The following is a 23,163-nucleotide window of genomic DNA, read 5'->3' as shown; positions in this document are numbered from 1 at the left end:
AGACAGGGTTATGAAATGGATTAACTTGGTTTCATGATTACAAAGCAAATTTCTCCCTGTAGACTGAGAAATAAAGTTTACATATGTATTATACAAGGCATAAATATTCATAGAATAAAAATCAAACAGTAAAAAACTTTTAATGTAAAAAAACAACTATCTTTTTCCCAATCCAATTCTGCAGAAGTAACTATTGTTAAGAATTGATATGTACCCTTCTGGTTGTTTTCTATAAAATACAAATGTATAAATGTATGTATTCTTTTAACATAACACAAATGGGCTTATACTATACACACTGTTTTCATCTTGGCTTTTTTAACTCAATATATATTTGATGTGTTTTTACTTTACAATTGTTTTTAAAATTCAGAATGTTTTAACTGAGGCTGAAATCCCTTTAATCATCGGTCTCAATCCTGGCCAACTACCTCATTTCAAGAAGTAATTAATCACTGTTTCCACTTTGGTGTATATCTTTTAAAACTTTCCTATGTTATCTATAGAAAATATGTAGTATTGGTTTTGTGTGTATATATTTATTATATATGATACCATGCTGTATGTGTGTAAATGCAACTTCTTGTGTGTGTGATTTTTTTTTTAATTGAAGTATAGTCAGTTACAGTGTGTCAGTTTCTGGTGTACAGCATAATACCCCAGTCATGCATATATATATATATATATATATATATATATATATATATATATATATACACACACACACACACATATATATATATTCATTTTCATATTCTTTTTCATTAAAGGGTATTACAAGATACTGAATATGGTTCCCTGTGCTATGCAGAAGAAATTAAACTTTCTCTTTTTTGTTCAACAATATGTTCTGGAGATCTTTCCATGGTGAATGGGAATTAAGTGGGAGATCTTCTCTCATGTTCTACTTTTTTTTTCCCCCTGTAGACATTTTATTAGCAGTCAAGATTTCCTTCCCATTCATCACTGTTGAACAACAAGGTCTCTCATCTTCCTGCTTATCCAACTTTCACTCGTCATCATCAATTTTAGGCATAAAGGTTTTAGTTTTCTCTCAAAATCAAGTTTGAACTACTTGAGGTCCATGTTTTACTTTTATTTACTGTAATTATTTTCACACACTTCCTATGTTATTATCTAATGATATCATGTACTTATTCTATGTGTAAAATTGTACTCTGGGAAACTAAATCATGGAAATGATGGTTGCCTACCTGAGAATCTGGGTTGAGGGGTATTTTCAAATTCTCATGTCTTTGGAGAAACTGCATCTATAGGAAGCAGAGTAGACATGCTTCACTGACATTTATATGCCTTTCTCTGAGACAACAGACATTAGCATTTCTGTTCATTCTAAGAAGATGATAGCATATTTTCAAATTTTAGCTGCTGTCATCATCATATCAAATGTTTTGGAGTCAGTATTCAGCTGTCTTTGTAATTGTGCTCTTTGCTTCCTTCTTCATTTTTCTCACTGTCATGACTTACTGCTGTTTAGCTGCTCAGAGTGGGATCAGCAGCCTTTAAGCTATTCATCCAGCTGAGTGTTCCACATGCCCTCAGGTACTTACTACCCAACTCTGTGGCAGCATACAGTGGACATAGGGTAGTTCTGGCAGTCTCAAATCATCCCATGTGTTGATGGCCAGTGATACCCCCTGACTATCCAACGCCTTGGCTGACTGCCATGCAGTTACACAGCAGCTCTTCTGTTAGCCTGTTTTCTTATCACTGTTGACTAAACTCTGCTGAAAGTTGAACCGCTAGAGCCATGGGGGCCACTGCTGGTCCCCAACCTGAATAGCTTAATGAACCATAGGTTGCTAACTCGTGGACTACAGGAACCCTTTACTCTACCTTCCCCATCCCCAAATGAATTTCCTTTTAGACCTACATATATCTATCTCCATCACAATAGTCAACCCTGTGACCTTCTCCCATGTTACTTTATAGTGTTCCTTCTACTTGACTGTATGCTTTATAAAGGCAGGAAACCTGTCTTATCCACAGTTTTTTGTCTACACAGTAAACATTGGATGAACAAATACTTGTTGAATGAATGAAAAAATTGAACTTCAGCCTCTGAAATTCTGTTTTAAAGCCAACTTATTTGTCACATAGATCATACTTGGTTTATTAGTCTCTAGTCCAGGTGTATATTAATGCAGTCCTGAAGGAATTAGCCTTTCCTTTTTTTCCCTCCCATTTTATCCAGCCATTTTTTCCTGTCTGAATTGTTCTAAATATGATACTGTCCTATGGAGAAGTGTGTTAGATTAACATTTCTCAAACTTTATTGTGCCTGCAGTTCACTGTTATTAAAATACAAGTTGTGATTCAGTAGGTTTTGGGTGAGGCCAGAGAGTCTACATTTCTTAAAAGCTTCAGGCAATGTCAGTGCCACTGGTGGGGCAGGATGGGAAGGGGCAACCACACTTTGAATAGTAAGGTTTTATGTGATCCATAATGCTCCCCAGGTATAGACTTAAATTTGCCTTCGTGAAGAGAAATGCCAAGCTCCAGTTTAGTTACAAAGACTTTAAGTAAAAGATGATGATTTAAAAATAATAAAGATTTGAAAGAGTTGAGGAATTACTATTATTGCATTTCTATTATAACTGACTTGATCTTCCCTTTTCAATCTTAAGCTATAAACAGACGTCCTTTATACAGGCAAGAAAATTAAATATTAACCACTTCTAAGTTGTGAGTGTGATTGTGTGTGTGTAGAGGGGATCTTGGTCTTCAGTGTGTGTACACCTAAAAAAAAAATGGGAAAGTTAGGCTGGAGAAAATGGCATGTGGCTAGAGAAAAGTAGTAGGCAGGGGGTTGCCAGTCTGGCCAGGTTCTGACCCCGGCTGGCAGGTCTTTTCTCCTCTGTGCTTCAGTTTCTTGCTTAAAAAAAAAAAACTTGAGGAGGGGCAGGTTGCTACATGATTTCTAAGTTTCTTTTTGGCTTTGAAAACCTATGATGTGAAGGTGCTAATTTGCAAATCTATCTCTGTGTTATTCCCAGGTGTACATCTTTAAGAAAACTCATATAAAAAGTAGAATTTATAAGACTGATCAATGTGGTGGTGATTTTTCTCATGCCAAAGAATTCTTAGAGGCCATTACTTTACTTGAGTGGATTGGTGAGGGGAAAATTGAGAATGTAAATTAATGACACATTAGAAATTTGGATCAAGAAATCCTTTGAAATTAGAGTTCCAGTCCCATCCGGTGGGAAAATTTTCACTTTACAGAAGTTTGCTTTTTACCAGCTTTTTAGGAGCCCAACTATTATGAAAAATAAGGCAGTCTCGTATATCATCAGTGATGCTGGTATAAAAAGCAAGTGTTAAATTTGAGGTTACAAAAATCACATCAATAATTTAGAGTGTTCTGACCTAAAAAAAATTATTTGGGATTTAAACATATAAATTAGCTGTGGAAATAAAGTTCATTATATCACCTCATCTGGTCTTGTTTTATTTCATTAACTGGTTCTTAAAAACCTTTGTGAGCTGAGTTGCAGCTGAAGAGTTTGGAGACCATTTTTCCTTGGGCTCTTGCCTCACTCCTGAGTGTTGGTAAGAGTCGAGAACTAAGACTTGACACAGCTGTAAAAACAGACAGCGCCTTTGGCCTCAGCACTTTCTCCTGGTGCAGGCAGATTTCAGATGTAAATTCACTTTCTGCCTCTCCTACTAATGAAGTAAGTTTCTTTTGCTGGGTTTGCAGCCAGGTGTGTCCAGTCTTGTGGCTAACTGGGGTGCTTGACTTAATTTTTCCATTTGTGACATTTCAACCAAACTTAGAAAACAAACATAAAAATTAGCTCAAGGCAGTGGCTCAAAGTGTTAATGGTAACCTTAGGCTGGCTAAACAACTTCCTCTCAGTTCTGCCCTGCCAGACATCTCCACCTTGTGGCTTACAATGAGCAGGTTTAAACTTTCAAAACTGTGGAGACTAAGTGGGAGGGGTGGAGATGGGTTTTAGTTAAGAAATTGAAAGTTTATCTTTATCAGTGGTGCCTGGCATACCAGTTGCCTCACAGGATGTCAGATGATTTCTTGCTAGCACCCTTCCAGAATAAGTATGAACCTCCTGTCACCTCACAGTCTCCTGTTCTCGCTGTAGCTGAGCTGCTTGATGGATTGGTACAGAGGGCCTGGGAAGAGGTGGAGCAGCTGTGGGCTGAGCTGGACTCCTTTGTAAAATTCTACTTTGCTTTTCAGAACCAGCATTTTGCTTTGCAAGGTCCTCTGTGATCATACTCCAGACTAGCTTCCAAACTCATTTCCCCTAGCTCTTCTTGAACCTTAAATATGAGAAATCTTCTAGCACATGTGCCTGGCACATAGTGAGCACTTAGTGAACGTCACATTCCGTCTTTGCTTCACATACTTTTCACTGCAGCCAAGCTGAATGTCTTGCTCTTCCTATCTTGTGTCTTTCCTCATGCGGTACATACATCTAGATTGCCCTATCATGCCAGTCCCAATTCCTTCACATCCCTCCACTTCAAATTGAAAGCCAATCCCAGTTTCCTCTAGCTATAAGTACTTTAATAATTTTATCTGCACCCCTCTTCTGGCTCTGTTTCTGTTTTGAATCACTGTTATTCAAGCCATGTTGACTACCTTCTGGGTGACTTCCTAGGAGGCAGGAGGAGTATGTGCATCCTTCTCTGTATTCTCCAAAGTGCCTGTCATTGCCTCTTGGCTGAATGTGTGCCCAGTAAATATCTGATGAAAGAAGACGGTTCTGGAAGCCTGTTATAAGTATTGGAAAAAGTGGGGTGGAGAGGTATCCATTTTATTCTGAGGATATTTGTTTGCTTATTAGTCTTAAATATTGGAAGAAGAAGAAATGAGAAAATATCTCCACTCTCAATTTTTCCTTTTCTTTGTCCATGCTTTCTCATCTTCTAATGGGATTAATTTGATTTAAAAAAATTATGTGTGAGGTACGTTATGTTTCTAAACCAGCAAAGACTTTAAATCTATAAACGGTAGTAGAAAGAAGAATCACATGTACTTTAGTTTTTCTGCAAATGTTCTTCCAGGCCTTCATAATTCCATTCTCATCTCTTCCCTCCCCCAACAAAAATCTTCAGTCAGCCTCCTCTGTTTTTACCGTGAGGTAAAATTTTTGCTGTACTTTACATTTCTTGGTCAGAATTAAAACTCACTGCCAAAGGTATTGTTTTAAAAAGCAAGGACTCCTTTAAGGGTATAGTTTTTATGGCCAATAATATGAATGGTGGAGTGTAAATACAAAGCAGTCCCCTGGGCTTGAAGCCTTTGAAATAAGTATACGTGTTTGTTTTCCAACATCAGCCGTTCTTTTGAACATTTTTTAAATGTCCTAAGCTATTAGAGTGGGTTTTTATTTATTAGGAGAGAGAAGGCGAAATTCTTAGAAGGCAGAGCAATTCCATTTTGGGATTGGCTGATGAATTTAGGGAGGGACTAACTGAATATGTACCTCTAGTAGATGCATTCCTTTCTCTGCACACGTTTCCTGTCCTTAGGCCTTAAGAGGTAGCAGGAATGCATGGAGTGTGTGTTTTAGGTGGTTTTCTAACTGACTGGATGCCTGGGTGCATATAACCAGAGCCAGCCTGATGGCTCGGATCACCTGTCCTTCTGAGTGGCCTACTGGATTCACTCCATTTCAGGGAGTGTCTCAGAAAGAGAAGTTATAAACCTTTCTATATTTGAAATTAAATAAGTCATGCAACTGCCATCTATGCATATGATCATTTCTCTCTCTCGTGGCCATTTTTAACTTTCAGTCATAGTTAGTGAGTTTCCTGAGACCTAATTCCTACTTGTTTGTATTCCTACAGTGCCTCAAATGGAGCTTTGTGTTTAGTAGACATTCAATAAATGTTTCTTGACTGAATAAATAAGTGAATTTGATCCCCTTTCTTATCATCAGTTTACATCGTGTAATTTCTGTAGGAGAACAGTGACCTAAATCCATTTTTTCAAAGCCGTGGCCACCTTAGCACAGTGACACAGTCATGCCTTTCCCTAGTACCCTTCTTAAGTACTCCTCATGCTGAGTACTCCCAGTCCAGCTCATTTCAGAACTGTTTACCTTTCCAACCCATCACATTTCTTTGGCCTCCAATCTCTCTGGGTGCCCTGTTCCATTTGCTGTCTTTTATACCATATTTATAATACTACTTAGAGCTGTGTGCATTGGGCACAGCTAAAGCCACTTTCCACACCTCTTTCAGGGGGTCTCTAATTCTTCTCCTAAGTAAATCTCACTCGGGAGACAGGGGATGAATAGCTCCATGAACCTGTTCTTCTGTGTTTCCTGTCTTCTAATGTCATCACTATCCATCCAGTCCCCCAAACTAGAATTCTGAGAGTCACCCTCAACTCTGGCCTCATCCTCTGCATCCAGTTGTCTTGTCACTTTTCTGCCCAAAATATCTCTGGATTTTATCCTCTCCTCTGTTCCATTGTTAAATGTCAGTCCTCATCAACCCTCCTTTATTGTACGTGGCCTCCTAACTAATTCCTAGATGTTCCCCGTCTGGTGAATCCTGCTACCATGTAAGCTGCAGGAGGTGTTCTTTCTAAATCCCACATCTGATCGTATCCCTCCTCTGTCTAGAAATCTGAGGAATAAAATTCAGACTTCTTAGCAATGGCACATAGAACCCTTCTTAGTTATATGGAGAATGTTCCTGTTCTTAGAAGATATATACTGAATTATTAAGGGATAAAATGTTTTGATATCGTCAAATGATTAAGCAAAAGAAAAAAGGATGTGTGTGTGTGTATGGATAGAGAAAAAACACATGTCACAAAATATTAACAGTTGTGAATCTGAAATTCATTCAAGTTTTTGTTGTATTACTTTTACCTGTTTTTTAAAAAAATAAATTTGAAGCTTTTCAAAGTGAAAAATTGGAGGAGGGGCCTTCAGGAGGGATAGGAGGGGCCCCAGCCCACCTTTCTAGTCTAATTTCCAATAAATGTCTCCCATATGCAAATGTTCATGCTGGAGCGTGTGCACACACACACTTAAACATTCCACTCATGCCAGGTTTTCACTGGCACTGTAATAGTCCATGTTCCTTTATGCTTCTGGTCGTTTGTTCCAGCAGTTCCCTCTGTCTGAAGTGGTCTTCACCCTGTGTCTTTTGCTCATGGCCCTATAAGATATAGCTGGATAGTACCTCTTCCAAGAAGCTTTTCCCAGCACCCCCCAGTACATCAGTATACTTGGCCACTCCCTTGTCTATATTCCTGCAGCACTTTGCACAGACTTCTGAAATAGGACTTAGCATGCTGTACTGAAATTATGGGTTTGTGTAGATCATGCCTGTTAGATGGAATAAGAATCCTGGAATCCCTGGTGTCTTACATGTCACACTATCTAATGTAGTCACCCCTCAGATACCTGTTGGGTGAACATATGTACTTCTTTTTTGGGGGGGGTGTAATTAGGTTTATTTATTTCATTATTATTATTTTTTTAATGAAGATACTGGGGAGTGAACCCAGGACTTTGTGCATGCTAAGCATGTGCTCTACCACTTGAGCTATACCCTCCCCCTGTACTTGCTTCTGTTATTAATGTCTGGTCAGCGCTGTCTCCCAATTATTGGCTTAATGAATGATCTCTTATCACACCTGTACTCAGTTTCTCTGACCCATCTCCCCTTCCCCCCAGAAAGGTTCCTTATTCTCTTCTTGCCCTGCCTCATGGGTTCCCTGACTCTTTCATCATTCATACTTTTAATCCGCTTTATAGGATAGATTAACCTTAGGCCAGGAGCCTCAGAGAGTCTCTCAGTCTGAAGGTGCTCAGGTGTGTGTATTTTGAAAAATCTCCCCAGATTTCTGATGCACATCTCAGGTTCAGGATTTGTCCCCACTCTCTCACTTCTGTGGTGAGGAAGTAGAGTCCCAGAAAAGTTAATCGATTTGCCTAAGGTCATGCAGCTAGAAAACAGCAAAATGAGGACCAAAACTTGGGTATGCTGAGTCCCAGCTGGGTGTCTGCTTTACTGTATGACGATACCTCTGTGGGGGTGGTGAACGGGTGGGCCGGAAATCAACCTCGTGGCAGATTCCGTCTCCCCTGTCTTATTACCAAAGACTTCCAAAGACCAAGATGACAGATTTTCTTGACTCTAGAGGCCTTCCATTTCTTCAGTGCAGTCCCAAGCCTGAGGCTCCTTTATTCAGAATTTCTAATTCAATACGGCAGAGATTTCCTACTCAACAGGACTAATAGAGATTAAGGGGGAGGAAAAAAAAAAAAAAAGACAGATGAGAATGCTAACAATGTTCTGAATTTGTTTCTTTTTCCAGCATTTATAGTCTGAATGTCTCCACATCGTCTGAATTTGCCTTAGTTGATTTTACAATTATTTTTCAGAGACTCCTTGGTTATGTTTTTTTAAGAGTAGAGGAACACCGAGACTGAACACCATGCTCGGAGAGGCTGGGCTGGGAGACTAACAAAGGCGGTATTATACTGTGCATGGCAAAGCCAATAAATGAATTCAGGAGACACCTAGATGTGTTTCTAGAGGAGGGCATGAGGGGGAGGGGTCTGGTGAAAAGGCAGAAAGGTGGGATTAAGATAAATTAAAATGGGGCCAGCCTGCTGGATAAGGGGACAGCCTGTTCCTGTTCTTTCTGTTCCCACCATTACTTAAGAGTTTTCATTCTGCTTAGTTCAAAAGTTAAACCCACTCTTTACCATATAACCTTATACCCTCCTGTCTCCCACTCTCCTATTTAGGAAAAGAACTTAAAGGCTATTTCAGCCCGATACAGCTGTGTTTATTAGTGGAGAACTACATCTGTGGGATTTTCCTAGGGAATCTTAAGACTGTTAAAACGGAAAGCGAACAGTGAAATAATCTTATCCAGGGATTCTCAGTGTGGCCCCCAGACCAGCCGCCTCAACATCACTTAGAAACTTGTTAGAAATGCACGTTTAGCGCCCCACTCTGGACCTGCTGAGGTGGAAACTCTGGAAGTGGGGTCCAGCAATCTGTTTTTACAAACCCTTTGCTTTGAGGGCCACTGCTCTAGTCTGACCCTGTCATTTAAGTGATGGATAATCTGGCTCTGGGAGAGCTGAGTAAGCTTAAATTAGAAACCAGTTGAAGAACGGAAGTCAGGTCTCCTGATTGCCAGCCCTCACTGCTCTCCCTGCTAAGAGGAGCAGGGTCTGGGCTTGGGCTAGTGACATGTGAAAGTTGAGGATTTTAGCCTAAAACAGAAACAGAGTTCACCAAGAGTAATAGCTAAGATTTACTGAACACTTCCTCCTTGCTGTGCACTTTATAAGCACCATTTGAATTTTATGTTTTACAACAATCTTGCCTTTGAGATCCTATCGTCATTTTACAGATGAAGGAACTGAAGCTCAGGGAAGTTAGTATATTAGTTTCTTGTAGCTGCTGTAACAACTTACCACAAACCTGGTGCCTTAAAAGAATAGAAATTTATTTTCTCATAGTTCTGGAGGCTAGAAATCGGTTTCACTAGGCTGAAGTCAAGGTGTTAACAGGACCTTGCTCTAGGGAAGAATCTGTTCTTTGCCTCTTCCAGCTTTTGATGGCTGCTGGCATTCCTTGGTTTATGGCCACATCATTCCAATCTCTGCCATGTTTCCTTTGCCTCTTCTATCTGGGTCTGAGCACTCCCTTCCTCTTACAGAGTACATGTGATTACATTGGGGGCCCACCTGGATAATCCAGGCTACTCTTCCCATCTGAAGATCCTTTATCTAATCCCAGCTGCAAAGTCCTTTTTTTGCTGTGTAAGGTAACATTCACAGGTTCCAGGAATTAGGAAGTAGATATCTTTTGGGAGACCATTATTCAGCCTACCAGTTAGGTAACTTAACCAGGCTTACACAGTAAATAGGAGAGCCTGGATTGGAACCCAAACCTTCCAGACTCCAGGTTTCCTGCTGTTAATCACTACTCTGTACTCTCTGAAAAAGTCACTGCTAAAAACTATGGTTCTAGCGTTAGCATTAAGATTTTTGAAGTGCTTCCCTCTTCCCCAGACTTGCATAACATTACTTGTCACATAACTCTGAACCTGTGAGTCCTTAAGCATCTGTGGTCCTGACTCCTTCAGTTAAATTGTTAGCTCCTAGGGGACAGAGATTGTAATTTTTTTCCATTAAAGAAATGGAAATGTAATTCATATTCACCATTTTGAATGTACTTTTTTAGTAAATTTACAATGTTATGCAATCATCACCACTATCTAATTCCAGAACATTTCCATCACCTCAGAAAGGAACCCCATGCCCATTAGCAGTCACTCCCATCCCCCACTTCCCCAGTCCCTGGCGACCACTACTCTTTCTATCTCTATGAGTTTATCCATTCTGGACATTCTGTATAAATGGAATCACATAAAATGTGGCCTCTTTTGTCTGCTTCCTTTTACTTAGCATAATGTTTTCAAAGTTCATCCATGTTGTAGTGTGTTTCAGTACTTCATTACTTTTTATGGATAATCTATTATGTGGATATACCACATTTTATTATCCACTCATCAGTTGATTGACATTTGGGGTGTTTCTGTTTTTGGCTTCTTTGAATAATGCTGCTGTGTGCATAAAACATTTACAAGTTTTTGTCTGAATATATGTTTTCAGTCCTCTTGGGTATATACCTAAGAGTGGAATTGCTGTGTCATGTGGTATGCTATGTTTAGCTTTTTGAGCAAACTCAGATATTATACTTTATATCAAGTGATTTGAATTCCTAGTGTGACATACATTCTTCATTTGTTTATAATGAAATAACATTGTCATAATATATAATCTTAATCATATTTCTCAACTTACTGCCAAATAAATATTTACGCCTACAATTTGGGACAGTAAAGAGAGAGGATGGTGTTTTAATGGAAGGAGTTCTGGCCAGCCCGGCCACTCTCTGGGTGAGCTTGAGTAAGTCAAATCACCTCACCTCTCTGGGGAGGAGAGCTAGATGATTCCTAAATTCTCTTCCAGACTTAACATTCTGCAACTCTGTGAAAGTCTGAAAAGCTCGCCTTGTGTTAAATCCCAGAGCTTGTGTTCTGTTTTTTCAGCAGTTCATCATTCTCTGTCTGATTTCTGTTCCCAGACACAAACAAGGTTTTACCCATCTATCCATCCATTTTATTGTGGTCTGCTAGTTTCCAGGTACTCTGCTCGGCACTGGAGATACAAAGACGACAAAGATACTGTCCCTGACTCCCTAGTCTAGGAGGAGAAGACAAACATATAAATAGGTAATTACAATATTAAGAGATTGTGATATTTAAAAATTGCTCTGCCCAGGGGAGAAAGCTTTGGGTACCTGACATTTGGGGTAGATGACTTTTCAGATAAGCGTTTGCTAGGCAAGAACATTGTGAGCAGAGGAACAGTGTGGGTAGAGGCAGAGTGGTGTGAGAGGACACGAGCATGTTTGACTTTGTGGCTTTTTTCCTCCTTTCCCTGCGGTGGTGAAAACAGACTATCCAGACTAGCTCCATTTTGAGATCCTTCTGTGTGTCCAGTATTCACAGACTCATCAACTCAGAGGTCTGTTCCCTGTTTTTTAAAGGCGCTTCAGACCCACTTTCTGAGTAAGGAGATTCACTGAACGGCTAAGGAGCCTTGATCAAGATTTGAGTTTTCTCCATAGTACCAGCTGAGTTTGGGCTCTTGTAAATGCCCTTTCATCCCCTTAAGGACTTTAGTTACCTAAAAATATTAGGAATGTAAAATTTTACAATATGATCAGCATAGCACAAACTAAATTTCTAACCTTTGACTAGAAACATATATGGAAGTCTTTGTGTTTTAAACTGCCCCTTTCCCAGCCTCCTAGCCTTCATGAGAGGTCATTGTACAGCTCTTTCCATGGTCACTGTTCTCTTTCCTTTTACTGGAGGGCAAAACTAGGGCAGAGAAATAATTTTTATTCACTTCTGAAAGGTTACAGTAATAAAGAAACTCTTGTTAACATCAGAGAACGTTGCAGCCAAGAGTTTTCACAGTCTGGCATTGTTTATTTTACATGTAATTTGGAACCTTCTGCACTCTTAAAATATTGGCACAAAAATGTTTTAACTGTTGAAGTGCTTCGTTGCATGCAGCAGTGTAATGTGGTGTCAGAGAGGCAGCAGGGCTCTGGAGAGCTGTTTGCCCTATTCCTGTTGGGGAGAGAAATGGTATAAATGCACGCACGCCGCGCGCGCGCGCGTGTGTGTGTTTGCGTGAGCATGCGCGCATACATTCACTTGTATGTATATCAGCCACTCTGCATTTAGAATTAAGAACTTTCTCTGTCCTGATGAACTTCTGTGCTTCCCCTTATTTAACAATGAGAATGACATAGCTGTCATGGCTGCCAGAAAGAACAGAGCTTCCCTTATTTAGATACTTTGATATAATTATTCACTGTCCCCTTTCTCTCACACACACTTTATTACTTAACTCTTTTCTTTTACTTTTCTCTATCAAAGGATCTTTGTTCTTGTTGTTGTCTTGTTAGGTTGAAATTAAATTGGAAAACAACGGCAGGAGGATCACACGTGTTAAGAAACTGCTAGATGGACGACGGGGGCTTCCTTAGTTCCAGGCTCAGCTTTGCTTCCAGAGTTTGGAGAACCTTCGGCTTCATGTCCTGGAGGTTGAAAATTGAGCTAGATATTGACCTGGCTCTTGTAAGACCCAGGGATTCCCCAGGGCTGACTGTGCCCTCAGTAGCCTGTCTGGTCTGGGGACGGTTGCCTGCTGCCCCCGTAAGCCTTCTTCCTCCGAATCTGGCACTTTCTTGGCCTCTACAACGGGGCCATGGCAAAAGAGGCAGAGGTTACCCCCACCGGGTGAGCCCTGCAGAGCTGTCACCAAGCCAGGCCCTTCTCTAGGGATCTCCAGCAGGGAGTTCCTTCCCCTGCAGGAATTTCACTACCGAGAAAAGGGTGCTCTGCTGGCATGTCTGCCACAACCATCATGCCCCACTCCCACAGGTTGTAGACTTTCTGGCACAGCCAGCTTGGGGATCTCACACTGCCTGCCCGGATCTGTTGTCAGTGCCACCAACAGAACATGAAGTGCCCCGGACCCTGCAGGCCTTCTTCACCCAGAGAGAGCTTTGTTTCCTTTTAGAAGATACTTACCTTTGGCTTCTTGACCCACATCTCCCTATGATGGAGAATCCAGATTAGTACAGGCATATGCAGTTTGGGGCTGAGGAAACAGGCCATTCCCCCAAAACCTAGTGAGGGGCCCTGTGTTCTATTCTCCACCTCTAATGTATGGGCACTTTGTGCTAAGCTGTCGAAGGACCATTTTCCCAAGGAGTTGCCTCTCATCACATGGGCTTTGGAGCCAGACAGACCTGGGTGCTAATCCCTGCTTGCCATAGTTTGGCTGTGAGACCCTGGGCAAGTCTGTTTACCTCTCATTTCTCTCCATAAACTACATAGTATATGACTTAAACAATAGGATGCTAGTAAAGACTTAGCACGTTCTAGTCACTTGATAAAATGGGCCCTGTATTTGGACCTTTTCTGTAGCATCTGGCATAGGCCACTTCATTTCAAAAGGATTTATGTATACATCTGTCATGCCCCACTGGATTCTGACTTTCTGGAGGATGGAGGTCATGTCTTTTGTCTTTGTATCACCTGTTTGCCTGGTGGGTCATGTGCATAGCAGGCACTCATTCAGTGTTGGCTGAATCTGTTAGGATGACTTGGATAAACAGGGCAGGCATTTTAGCTTCTCCATCTGAACCTGGGGAAATAGTAACCCCTTATTTTGGAGCCTTTGCGGACAGTTTAAAAAGATATGTGTGAAGTGTTTGGAGTCCTTTGAAAGAAAGGTACTGGGGAAATTAATAGTGTTTTTGCTGTTCTTGGGAAAGCCCTTTGTGGTTCCCAGCGAATAAATTACTTGGAGTGAGTTTTCTAACACCTCCTACTCTGCTCTGTTCACTGAGGCTTTTTTTTTTTTTAATAACTGTCTGCTGTAATGCCTCTTTGCTCTGACTTATAAAGATATATAATTTTGGTTTTGGACTTTTGACCCCTTTCTGCTCCCAAGAGAGAAATTTCTATCAGAATAATAAAAGGTGTAAACTGTGTGTGTTGCTCTTTTTTGGAGCCTTGAGTAGTTTAACTGCTGGGGTTAAGAATCAGCAGGCTTGTGGCTTGTCCCGGGTTGTGGGGCAAGTAGGAGAGGATTCACATCAAGCACTCAGTGGCATTCTAAGTGTCTCCCACACTACTGCTTTTCATCCCTGTCCTATGCCCTTTTGCTCAAATTCTTCAGATTTCACATGAACTCTTATTTTCTTTTGTATTTGGAGCACATTTGTTTATGGCTATACCTCTTCTCTTTCAAAGATAGAAGATGTTTATCATCTGCTGTGCCTTAGAGTCCCAGCTGAGTTGCTTGCCATAGAGGATCCTCCCTCTAGAAGAAACAGGAAAATCACTCAGTAGTCTTGGAGCTTGGAGCTAGTAGTCTTGGAGTAGTCTTGGAGCAAGAGCAAGGAACTAAACTTGGTTGTACCATTAATCAGGAGATTCAGATGAAGAGCCTGGACCATGTTATTTCTAAGGACTCTTCCAGATCAGGGAAAAAAAAAAATCTATGGGGTAAGAATTTTCCAACCCAGGGTAGAATTTACAAGAATGAACAGTATTAAGCCACACTTCCCACTTGTTCTCCAAGACTCGCTTGCCCTGTTGCCCTGGAAGAGCTGGCCCTGTCCCTAATATCCTCAGCTGACAGGCCCATGAGAGACCAGAGTGGTCTGGGGACAGATGTAGGGTTCAGAACGTGCTAGAGTTATCTGGTCTGAATCAGTGGGTAGATATGGATGTCAGAAGAATCCCACTTGGACCAACCCCCAGGAACTGTGTAAGGAGACCGAGACTGCTCTGGCTGATGGCGGGAAACCCCAGTCAGGGCCAACTCTAGCTGGTCGGAATTCCAAAGCAGTCAGTGTTTATATTTTGTGCCACTTCAGTGGCTAGAAATCTCCTAGAAGCTTGACAGCCACAAGGATAATCCTAATTCAGCCTTTTCCAACTGAGGACACTTAGTTTCCTGACAAGAAAAATGGCTTGTTCAGTGTGACATATTAGTAGAAGAACAGAGGTGAAAACTGCTGATTCATTCAGTTGCTCTTTTCGTTGCATCATCCTCTTACCTTTGCTGTTTCCTAGAGCTACCACCCACCCTCCATTTTGGCTTCCTAACTTACAGACCTCTTTTGGTCCTTTTCTCTTAAGGTCCGTGTTCCAGTGTCTAACCTGGTGCTTAGTACTTAATAGGCCTTTATCAAACGCTGGTGGGTGAGTGAGCAAACTCAGAGAGTCTCTTCCTAACTCATTAGAATCAACTTCCTCCTGCTACCTTGCCTGATAAACTAATTAATGCTAAATTGTTGATGGATGCTAATAGAATAATGTTTTAGTGGTCCCAGGTGACATTTGTGTTTTAATGGGGGCTTTCTGTAAATAGTGTCTTCAGAAGGAGTGATTGCCGTAACACCAGGAGGAGCTCTTAGGGAAGGAGAGATTGATGCTGCCCCTCCCTCCACGTCTTTTCTCCCATGGGTTTCACCCTGCACTGGGAACTACCAGAGTGCAGTCGCTCTACTAAGATCGGGATGGCATGTGAAAAAGTTCTGGAAGCCAAGAGGTCAGACCCAAGATACATTAGAGCTCCACGCTGACTGCAGCTGCCCTGGATAACACTCCTCTTCCCGATCATTTCCCTCAAATGCTCCTGGTGGGTTGGGATTGGGGTCCTGTTGGGGTTGGTTAGAGCTGAAGGAGCCTCGCTGAAAAGCAGACTTCTTTCTCTACAATTATTGCTGTCTGTTTAACTGTTGATCTTTTCTGAGGGTCAGTGGTATGTGCCTTACATGTGACATCTCTGGTGCTCAAAGGAGCAGGACGAGCTGCAAAGAGCTCTTCTTTAAAACACCCACTATCAGGACTTCAGTTGTCTTACTGACTCTCAGATCTGGTCCTGACCTCTCACCTAAACCCACTGTCAGCTGTTTCACTGGCCCCCTGGCCTCTCGACTCCTTCATCTCAGATCTATCTTGCAAAGTCATTTAACAGCCTGTCTCAGCTTCCTGAACACTGCTTGTGTCAAATATTCATCCCACAGAAACCCACAGTGGCTCCCTAGTGCCTGCTAGCTGTGCACCACATCCCTTAACCTGTCTTTGAGGCTCCTTCTGATTCACCATCATTTTATTAATCCTTTCTGCCTGCCCAACTTTTTTTCCAGTCTCTGCCTGTCCATATTCTATGGTCTCCTGAAATCTTCCTAACTCATTCAGATTTACATTCGTGTCTTATTCTACCAGCGTGATTATAAATTTCTTAAGTGTAAGGATCATGGGGCATCCTTGAGTAACCTCTTCAGGGCCCTGTGCAGAGCAAGGCACATTGTAAGTACACAGGAAATGCTTCTTTATATAATTTAACAGGTAATTTTGTTGCTTTGCAGGAGGGTCCATGGGGGAAGAGAAGAATGAAATAAAGATAATACTTTCAAAAATTGACACAGATATTGAGACATCTGTGCTAGGTAAAATATATTCTGAATAATATTTTCTTGAGTAATTTTCCTCAGCTATCCCCTTGACCCTTTCTCATCCCACACAGTGGTGCAGAGCAGAGTGATACAGACAGAGACATGGGCTTTCGTTCTCCCTTCCTTACAGATGCTCTGCACCAACAGGAAGTGTTCACTCAGTGCCTGCTGTGTGCTGGGGATACAAATGGGATCAGGTGTTCTTGTCCTCCAGGAATTTATAGTAAAGCTTCCATCAAACATCCTTGGTTCTGTCCTTGAGCAGTTTCTCTACCTTCACATCAGTGCTTGCCAGATTTTAACAACAGCAGCTTCCTAGCCTATTCCCCATCTGTATACCACACCCAGGCAGTTCTCATCTTAGGGACCTTGAATGACAGGATTAGGGTAAAAGCACTAAATTACTGTTTAACATCCTATATATCCTATATATTTTATTTTGCTTATTGTGACTCTCATCCCTCCCCTAGAGCATAAGCTCCAGGAGTTCAGGAATTGTCTCTAGTTTATTGCTGTAGCTTTGTCTCCTAGAACAGTGCTTGGTGTGTGATTAGCACGAATGTACATTTGTTGAATGATGAAAGCATTATTGAATTTTTTTTCCTCTAGGTCCAGCAGCATTATTAATTTTTATGGCTCTGTTAAGGATTATTTCACTCATTCATTTATTTATTCAAGGAACATTTTGGTCTCTCACCACATGCTCATCCCTAATGCTTTTGGTAGAGAGTATATCATAGAGAGATGTTCTTATAGGGTTTACAATCTAGTCTATGCCAAGAAGAGAAATGAAGTTGACTCTTTTGTGGGTTAAATTCCAAACTAAATAGATGAACAAGTACGATAGAGTTCACTGGCTTTTGTTTCATTTTGTTTTGTTTTTGCTGCAGACTTCCTAGAGAAGCTGGCCCAGAGCAGGGCTGAGAATGATGGCAGGATGGCACCAGAAACTAGGCAGCCCCCAGGCGCTGATGGGAGGGACAGAGACTACCAGGCCTGTATCTCAGGTGGAGGAGTTGGTGGCATTTGTCACTTCCCTTCTGAGGCAGTATCACAGTGGTTGAGGGCACTGAAGCCAGACTGGACTCAGGTCCTACCCCAGCTATGTGACCTTGGGCAAGGTCCTTAATCTCTGTGCCTCAGTTTTCTCTCTGTAGAATAGGGATAGCTGTGTTACCTGCCTTACCTTACAGCATTGTGCAGGTTAAATGAGTTATCATGTATGATATTCTTTGAATGGTGCCTGGGACCGACGTAGGTTTTTGCTGCCATAAACTTTATTACTTAGTGTTAAGCATTTTTATCTCATGTAATAATTTAAAAAGAAAAAGGCAGTTTTGATGGAAAAACTGAGACTCACATTTGTCTTCCAGAGTCACAAGGTGGGGAAATGGGCCCAGAATTTACTTAGGTTTCAGACCATTTCTTAGATCTGAGTGGGACTTAAATACAGATCACTAAAGAGTGCATCTCTTTGACAGATGCAGCATTCCAACTGAAGTTTTCCTTTTCCTTTAGATAAAATGCTTATTCTTTTAAGAACAGTGTAAGGAAAAAAGAGGACAAAAAGAATTACCCTGTAGAGATGGGGTTACTCTCAGAGCTCATAAGGCTAAGTGTTCCATTTTCAGTGGATATCTGAACGTCACTTCTAGCCTCACCCTTGACTTCCTTGTTACTTGAGCAGGAGTGATCATATCACTCGTACCCAGAATCCAGGCTCAGCCATTTCCTTCTACAGGATTCTGTAAGCTATCAGCTGAATTGCAATTCTATTTGAGTCTTAACGTAAAAGGTTGGACTAGGAGTCAGAACACCTTGTTTCTGTGAACACCTCGAGCATTTATGAGCTGAGTCATAATTAGGTGAGTCACCTGACCTTTTGGAGCCTTTGTTTCCTCATCTTTATAGCAGGGAACAGCTTCTTTCTCAGATTACCACAGGGTCAGTATTTTAGAAATTGTATGATTCTGAACAGTAAGCAGTAAGGAAACAGCGGTGAAAGATAAGCATTCTATGATCCATACAGAGCAATGGAAATGTCCACTTTACTGTTTGGGGCTCTAGTTGTTGATCTGGCCTCCTCTGTCCAGCTGGAGCCACCAGTTAACATGTGTGATTGAGTTTATTAGGGTATCCCATCTCTTTTGCTCCCCATTACTGCAGAGAAGGAGAAGACAGGACTGTTTGATAAAATGGCTAGGAATCCCAAGATTGGGAAGGGCTAGATTTTGGATCCTCTGAGAAAATGTTGCTGTCCAGGCAACATAATGTCTATGTTAGAATCGCTGAATGGGAAGGGACTCTGGCTGGGGTCAGTGAGCTCAGTGTTGCCTCTGGGTTCTCCAGATTGTCTGGATCTTCAACACCCAGGACAAGTGACAGTGCCCAAGCTCCATTAGCAAAAAACTCTCTAACTTGTTATTTACCATTTTCCGCTGTTTGGCTTGTATGTCTGTATATTGAGATGGCCAACATTGATGGGGAACAAGCACCCTGTAGTTTTCCACTATCCCTAGTCTGCCTAAATTTAATAGAAAATCATTGGGGAAAAAAAAAAGTGAAGTTGTGCCTGCAGGTTTTTTGCACTTGTAAATGCAATCCTGAGGTCCAAGTGTGTCTAGAAACCTAGTTGTGTCAGCATCTTTATGCTGACAGTAATCAGACCTCATGGCTGCAGGTAGAACGCAGAAGTCTCAGAGGAATGATAGCCACCGACATGTCATGAACAAATTACTGGGACGGGGTCTTGGGCTCCTAGGCCCTGGTGTGCTATACTGCTGCTCCACTGGAGACGCCTGCCGGGCTCAAGCTAAATACACATCTTGCTCATATTACATCTTGTCCAAGTAAGATTTTCCATTACCACAACATAGGAGACATTGAGGGCACCGTGATTGCTAAAACCCTACAAGACTGTCTATGCTTAATGCTGCCAAGGTCAGAAAGTCATCAGCTTATGGTTGCACATAACTATTGCATTCTTTTCTCGGCTAGTATTCAGTGAGGTCTGATTATGTGCAAGTCACAGCCTCAGCTTCTCCTCCACATTCACTTCATAATCAAATCCTGTTGATCCTGGTGTGGACATTTCTCTTAAAAAGACTTTTTCTTCTTTATTCCTTTTGCCACTTACATTAATTCAGTTTCTTACCAACTCTCACCTGAGCCATTGCAGCAGCCTCCTCTGGTATTCCTGCCTCTGGTCCTGCCTCCAGCTTTATGGTTTGTACTTGTCAGGTTACTTTTCAAAAACAGATCTATCCATGCTACTTCCCTGTGTTTAGAACTCTTCTTTGTCTTTCCTTCATGTGGCATTCAGGGCCATTTACAGTCAAACACAAAACTGCCTTTCTAGCTCTTCCTTCTTCTTCTTCCTATTGTGAGAATCTCTTTGTTACAGATTTTCCTCTGAGGATGCTGGAGTTGTTCACTACTCTGTGGCTTTGCACATACTGTTCTTTCTGTCTAAAAAGTACTAATCCCTGTTCACCCGCTAATACCCAGTATAACAGATGTTCCCTCATCTCTGAAGCCTTTGAGCCTCTAGGCTCACCATTGCCGTTTTTTACATACAGTGTACTGTTGTCATCATTTGTGTGTGATGGGTTTTCACATGAGATTACAAGCTTCTTGAGGACAGGTACTATGTTTTATTCATCTTTTACACCCAGCACGTACCACAATACTTAGAATATAGAAGGCACTCAGTATTTACTTAATTGAATGCGTGCAAGGCAATGTAGAATCCTGCAATCAGTCAGCTTATGGTCTAGCAAGGAACATAAATTACTTCATGACACTACTGCTTAGAATGGGATAAGTCCCAGGAGAGGCTGAATATATTATATACATACACATGGTTAAGTCACAGACTGACATACTTGTGTAGGAAGTAATTTGTAGTTGGAATTATCTTTTATTATGGTGAAATATACATAACATGATATTAATCATTTTAGCCCTTCGTTAGTATACAATTCAGTGGCATTAAATGCAGTCACAATGTTGTGTAACCATCTCTGCTGTCTTTCTCCCGATTTTTTCATCATTCCCGATGAAAACTACATACTCATTAAATAGCTCCCCCATTTCCTCTCTTCCCAGACCCTAGTAGCCTTTATTCTACTTTCTGTCTATGAATTTGCCTATCTTAGGTACCTCACATAAGGGGAATAGTACTGTATTTTTCCTTCTGTGTCTGACATTTCACTGGGCACAATATTTTCAAGGTCCATTCGTGGTGTAGCGTATATCAAAATTTCATTCTTTTTCCTACTGACACTGTGATCTTGGACTTTTAGACTCCAGAGTTATAAGAAAATTAATTTCCATTGTTTAAAACAAAAAAATTTATTTTATTCCTTTTTATCACTGAATAGTATTCTGTTGTATGTATATACCAAATTTTGTTTATCCATTAGGTTGTTTTCATCTTTTGGCTAGTATAAATAATGCTGATATGAACACTGGTATGCAAATATTTGTCCTAGTCTCAGCTTTCATTTCTTTTGGATATATACTTAGGAGTGGAATTAATGGATCATAGGGTAGTTCTATGTTTAACCTTTAGAGAAATCAGCAAGCTATTTTCCATGGCGGCCGTGCCATTTTATGTTCCCACCAGCAATGTATGAAGGTTCTAATTTTTCTACATCCTTGCCAACATTTGTTATTTTCCTTAAAAAAAAAATTATAGCCATCCTAGGTGGTGTGAATGGAATTATCCTTTGCTTATACTTTAGATAATTGTCTTGCTAATTGGTTCTACCTTGATTATTGGCCATTAGTGGCCACTGATAAATTAAACTGTTTTTACTTTCCAAATCTTGTATTAACAATAGAAAACCAAAAGCTGGTCAAAACTTTCATACATTGGCACTTGTTATCAGGGCATAAGTCCTTTCTTAAACTTGGAAATTCAAGCAGAAAAGCACTTCTTAGAAAGTTTCCTAATTATTCTTCCATCGCACTTGTCATAGAGCAGGCAGGGATCAAAGGTCTATTAATGTTTAACCTGTTCACATCAGAGAGTTAGTTGGCTGTTACCTTGTTAGAATGACCAGTGAGAGAGAGAAACTCAGTTGCCCACTTCATGTTTTCTTACCCTGGCAATTATGAAATTATTTCTATGTTCAGTAGAAGCTCTCCTTTTTACTTCAAACTGCTTATGTATGTCTTTTAACTCCAAATCTAGAACTCTAGCAGATGGTAATAATGGGACTAGAGGTGGTCTTGAAACTTGTTTCAGTGGAAGAGGTTGCTTTGAGTGAGGTATGGAGTTTCAGAGGCCATGTCAAGACAGACTAAAAGGACAGGAGTTGGACCTCCTCAGGCCAGAGTAGAGTGTTTGAAAACTGTGAAAACAGCAGCAGCATGTACGCAAAGTTGCTCAATGTTTCCCCAATTCTTGTACTCAGGAAGCTTTCCTAAAATTTGTGAAAGTGTATGGGCATCAATAATACAAGCAGTAATTAAGACAGAAAGTATTGTATCAATTCACTCTACAGACATGCTGAGCAGTGTGCTGTCTTTGCCCTCAAGGAGCTCACAGTCTAATGCAGTGAGGGGGTTGGGTAGGGGGCTGCCTGTAAACAGATTATTAAAATAATACAGGAAGTCTTTCTGGTGGAAATATTAAAAACCATGTGAAGGAAAAAGCAACAAGCTTTGGGGAGCTTGAAAGACTTTATAGAAAATGAAGAGATTCCTTTTCTATAAAATGAAGATAATAACACCCCCTTTTTAGGATTAGTGTGAAGATTAAAGAGATAACACATGTAAAGTTTTTAATACAGTCACTGGCACGTGGTAAGCATTCAACAAATGTTAACTAATGTTGTTACTATATTATTATGGACAGATTTTATTGAATTGATGAATGATAGTATATCCATTGATTGCAAGCAACAGAGACTGCGTGTAATTTAAGCAAGCAAAGGAATTTATTGGAGGCTGACTAAGGTTCACAGAATGGAAGGAAAGCTTAAAAACAGGCCTTAGGAAGGAAAGATACAAGGAAACCCAGGGATCCTAGTATTAGTAACAGGAACATAGTAGTCTCTTTAGCATGATCCAACTTTAGTTGTCTTTTATCTTGGGATGTCTTTACTCAGAAGCAAGAGTCTGGTTAGATTAGGTTGGACTCTGGGCCCGTTTCTCTGATGAGGAGATAGGGTTCCAGGATCAGCAGCCTAATGGAGTTAGGGAGGAGTAGGAAGGCTCTAAGGAAGGGATGCAGAGAGAATGAGTGATAGTCACCTCGGACAGTGTCACAATACTTCCAGGATCTACTCATCCATTGAGGCTGATGACGTAAGCAACCAGGCCAACCCATGAAACGGTCTCCGGGTGTTTCTCTTGGCCGTAGAATCAACTGTCCTGGTTTGTGACCAGTGCTAGCTCAGATGTAATCATACCTATCTGACATTCTTTATTGAAATTTCTCTTGTTTCTTCATGTTTATTCTTTAAAATCTGTTTTGTCTGATAAAAGTATTGCTGCTGGAGCTTTCTTTTGTTTTTTTTCCATTTGCATGGAGTATCTTTTTCCATCCCCTTACTTTCA

The 23,163-nt window shown here is 40.9% G+C and overlaps 1 protein-coding gene across 1 annotated transcript in view; it reads left to right on the top strand.

The window, feature by feature from the left end:
• UQCC1 (ubiquinol-cytochrome c reductase complex assembly factor 1) overlaps positions 1 to 23,163 on the top strand; it is an 88,408-nt gene that overhangs the window by 46,576 nt on the left and 18,669 nt on the right. The window lies entirely within an intron of this gene.

Source organism: Vicugna pacos, chromosome 19, assembly GCF_048564905.1.
Source record: "Vicugna pacos chromosome 19, VicPac4, whole genome shotgun sequence".
Classification (NCBI taxonomy): Eukaryota; Metazoa; Chordata; class Mammalia; order Artiodactyla; family Camelidae; genus Vicugna; species Vicugna pacos.
This window is presented reverse-complemented; position numbering and strand designations above follow the sequence as displayed.